The sequence below is a fragment of the Rhincodon typus genome, unplaced genomic scaffold (genome assembly GCF_021869965.1).
Source record: "Rhincodon typus isolate 14 unplaced genomic scaffold, sRhiTyp1.1 hic_rhity00016772, whole genome shotgun sequence".
NCBI lineage: Eukaryota > Metazoa > Chordata > Chondrichthyes > Orectolobiformes > Rhincodontidae > Rhincodon > Rhincodon typus.
The window spans coordinates 1-4,523 of record NW_025982410.1 but is presented as its reverse complement, the minus strand read 5'-3'; the positions used below and the strand labels follow the sequence as shown (position 1 = coordinate 4,523).

At 41.4% G+C, this 4,523-nt stretch overlaps 1 long non-coding RNA gene across 2 annotated transcripts; it reads left to right on the top strand.

The window, feature by feature from the left end:
• The first annotated feature begins 754 nt into the window (after window positions 1–754).
• Window positions 755–4,123, top strand: LOC125482772. Of its 2 annotated transcripts, none has more exons than XR_007261742.1 (3): window positions 755–1,345; window positions 1,804–2,877; window positions 3,695–4,123. It is a non-coding gene; the product is annotated as an uncharacterized LOC125482772 (long non-coding RNA). The 2 variants fall into 2 exon arrangements; XR_007261743.1 differs by having other exon boundaries at window positions 759–1,345; window positions 1,804–2,502; window positions 2,757–4,123.
• The last annotated feature ends 400 nt before the right edge of the window (window positions 4,124–4,523 follow it).

The window sequence follows — 4,523 nt, the reverse complement described above, 5'->3', positions numbered from 1 at the left end:
TTCATGTGTAACCTGCAAAGCCCTTGCATAATCTAAAACACCTTAATCAGATCGCCTTCGATCTTCTCTTTTCTGTTTTCTAATCCACAAAGACAGTTGAATGAAAAATAGATCCAGATCCAATCTTTACACACTTTAAGTTACACTTTACAAGCATATACCTGCTAACCCATCAATCATTTTGTGCCTAGTTATGGGGGTTGGGTGGGAGGCTGTACAAGTGAATGCCAGTTAATGTTGATCACCTGTCTGGAATTAATATACAATTATCTCCCCTGACAGTTGTAACCTCTGAGTTTTTCAGTTTCTCGATGTTTTGCTATCACAACTTCGAGGATTCCATTATCTTCCCTGCCTCATGTCTAGGCAGACAGTGGTGCAGGGCAGATATTGCATCACTACTCTTTAGATTTTAACCCAAATTACGACTTCAACTAATTCTAATTCAGGAAATTTTTAAAGAACCTAATGACATTTTGAAAAATGTTTTCTTGAGATATTCTCTTGTCCAACACCACTAAACAAAGTAGTAACTGGTCTTACTGTTGATTGTGGAGACTTGCTGCATGAATTCAAACCTCATTCTATTAAGACCAACATATTATGGTGACTACTGTTACAGAAGGCAAAATGCTAGAATCAGAAATAGAAACCGAAAATGCTGTAATTACTGAGCATCTGTGGGGTGGGTTAGAGGGTTTCGAAAGGGGATTTTAATTATCCACTGTCGTGAATCCGACATGAAGGAAATGCAGGGCGACTTATGGTTTTTAGAGTGATCGCTCATGTCGCTCACGTGGTGAGTCCGGCATTAGGACCTCGCAGCAGGAGAGTGGAGTCCGCGGCTTTGGGAACAGATTCAGATGGTCAGGTGTCAGGGTGGTCTGAGGGAGCCTACCCAAAATAATCCAGTCACTGTGTCCCATAGAAGGAACAGCATACAAAGGGGGCTCCCACATGTCGGGGAATGCATCCACAAGGAATGGGAATGACTGCTTCTTGGACGAATCCTTTGGATCTGGATCAGGGATCGGTGTCAGATCTCAGTTGGAGATCATTAGCTTCACACCAGAGGCTTCACTGGGAAGGTCTGAGCAGCATTCCGCTCGGTCCTACAGCTCCCCTCACCACCCCCTCTCCCCAGAATCACGATGCAGCTTCGCTCTGCTTCCGTGCTTTCCAACAGTCTGCAACCAGTCTTTCGAGCCTGCCATGATTGTAAACTTTTCCTCTTCGCTCGCTCAGCCTGTGTGGGAGGTTTCCTGTGTGGCTTTACTTCCGCCAAATAGAGGAAGGATCCCGGAGGCAGTTAAATAGAGCGGTGATACTGTCAGTGAAAAAATGGGTTCGTTTTCATCCACACAATTGGACGTTGCTATTTGTTCTTCCTTTTTACTGACCCTTCGCATTATGTTTAAAGTGACAAAGCAGGAAGAATGTTACAGTTCATTTTCTTTTAAAAAAACACGAAGTTGATCTTTTTTGCCAGTGTAATTTCCAACTCTTTGACCAGCGTTACATAACCACAGCTTTTCATTGGAGCTGCTCCTGCCCTTTTTTACCATTCGATTTCACCCAAGTTCTTCTTGCATTTCGGCGCAACATGGGATGATGATGATGGGGGGCGGGGGGGGGGGGAGAAGGGGGTGAAGATCTTTCTCTATTTTTCCCCCCAGGTTATATCTCCTTGACCCCACCACAAATTGCTTCTCGTGTCCTCCGCCCAACTTCTGTCTGGATGTTCCTGTGCTATTTCTGTCCTTAATTTCTTTTATATTGTCTTTTTTTTTGTTCCCATTTCAGCCTAATTCTCATGTGCCTGTGCTTTACCACGCTGAAAGGATGAGCTGGATGTCCCAGCAATGACACTGGTCTATTGCACACGTGCAGGGGCGAAACCATAAAGTGAAACTATAAATTGTTCCTTTCCCTGAGGAAGCATCTGATCACTGCTGGACCCTTCCGGAACACTTCCATGTGGGAACTGACAGACACGTGTTTGTGTTCTAGATATTTTGCTAACCAACCTGCTGAGCGATCTTACTGTTGACGTGTAACCAGATGCGGAGCCAGCATACCCACACCGAGTCCTTTCAGATGGTACCTTTCACTCGTTAGCTACCTTGCCGGTGATCAGACTGTGTGAGTGTAGATCTTCAGTCTGAATGCTGCGTGTAAAGCTGTTTTGATGTTACCTTGTGGAGTTCTGGGAAAGCAGAGCTGCGCCCTGCAGCAGTATTGAGACCCACGCCGATTTTCGTTCGTGAGTGCTGTAAAAGACATGCAGAATCCAGTTTCTTTATCAAATTTTGTCTTGAAAGGAGGATGTATTTCAACCGGGAATAAACAGGGGAAATCCCTCACACAAACCAATCGACGCATGTTTAATTTCTAAAATAAATTGGAGCCGCTACCAGAAAAGAAGCAAGGACGTCCATTTCCACAGCGCCTATCGTGAATTCGAGACATACCAAAGCGTTTCACAACCAATACTTCCAAAATGTAATTACGTGTAATGTAGGAAATTTATACAAAGCAAGATCCCACGAACATCAATGCACGAAATAACCAACTAATCTGTTTAAGTGGTACTGGTTGAGGGATAATTGCTATCAGGCCGGGAGAACTCTGTGCTCCTATTCCAAACAGTACCATGAAATCATTTGGGTAAACCTGCAGATGCTGCGACATCTGCTGAGTACCTCCATCATTTTCTGTTTCTAATGCCCTGTTTTTAACATTTTTTACATCCATAGGCTAAAATGCTTTGGTGGGAAGATTGAATTAAATTCACGTCTTGCACACGTTACAGTAGTCATTATACTTTAACATGTTTCCGGCTACATGCAAGTTTGCATTTAAAGATAGAATCCAGAGGTATGGTAAGAAAGAATGATCTGCATTTGTTTAGTACTTAATCAACAAGAACTTGCTTTGATCTAGTCTTCAATACAAAAAAATACACCCAGTTGCTTTACAGAGGCAAAACTGGACAGGAGGATATTGGGTGACAATATACTTAGTTTAAAAAAGGTGCAATTTTAATTAAATATATAAATGAACCTAAAACGTTTTTAGAATGTTTGCTTGGTATGTTATAAACTGGCATGGAAAAATAGCAAAATGATCTTTATAAATATATTATCTCTCCTATGTGGAACACATATGGTTTCCCCTTGTATTTCTTCTTAAGATCTTAATTCTGGTTGTGATAGGATACCACAGGGACTTGAAATCAGGCCACTCACTTAAAACTCTCTGAAGCATGATTCGTCATCTATCAGTTTGCACAATGAGTCTCAGCAGGCCATTTTACAACAGAGAAAATCTGATTCTATTCCGAATTAATATCTCACATGGTACACAACCTTAAAGACCGGAAGATCCCTGGCTTTGATCCCTGGCTTGTGCTAAACAAAAAAATTGAAAGAAGCGCAGATGCTGGGAATCACAAACAAAAACAAGAACAGAAATTGCTGGAAAAACTCAGCACATCTGGCAGCATCTCGGAGAGAAATCAGAGTGAAGGTTTTGGGTCTAATGACTCTTCTTTAGAACTATTCTGACTCTGATTTCTGTCCACAGATGCTGGCAGATATAATGAGTTTTTCCAGCAATTTCAGCCCTGGTTTAGGCTATGTCTGTTAGGGTGTTAGGAATTTGTTCAAGATTCCCATTCTAAATTACTTTCCAGTAACTTCTGATGATAAGAATCTTTATGGACATTGGAAAGAATAAAGCTGGCTTTGGATTTGATGCCCACAAGAAGAATGGCCATTGAGATGACAGCTGGTATCCAGTGAACCATGCTTCAGCAGAAAAGGTATGAAACATCTTTTTCTTAAAAATTCTCAAAGCTCCTGCTGTTGATCACTGTCCTGATGGATAAGTATGTAGGTTAACATCCAATGAAAACAGGAAGACTTTCTGAAGCCCTCTGTGATTTAGTTATCTAGTGATACTGGCTGTCTCGTTTCTTATGTGAAGTCCAGGCTCCCTGGCGAGCTTCTGAAGTGTGGGGAGCTTGGACATTCATTACTCGTGGTTCTATTGATACAAACACTGGTGGGGAATTGCGATCTCGTTTGGCATGAGTTTTCCTCCCTGCCCCATATTCCAGAATTTCCTCGCGCATGCTTCAACTCTTTATATGCGGTTGCCTTATATAGAATTGTACCCCAGCAAAAATCAGTCATTTCATGAGTGAAAAGAATGTTGAAGAAAATTAAGAAAAATGTTATTTAAAGAAACAACTGCAACTAAAGAGCATGCAGAGTAAGTTGGTTAAAGCACAGAAAACAATAGATAGTTATTGACTAATATTTTTCAGAATGGTGAACTCTGAAAAATCATATTCCCAGCATGAAGTGAACACTTGTAACTGAATTAAGAAATTGTTTGATATCCAAAATACGAGTTAAATGGATAAAGAATTTAGCTTTTCTGCTTTGCCCTAGAAATGGGCCTCAGAACAATACTGTACACTGCACCTTTGAGACATTTTACGACTACCACCACCAGTC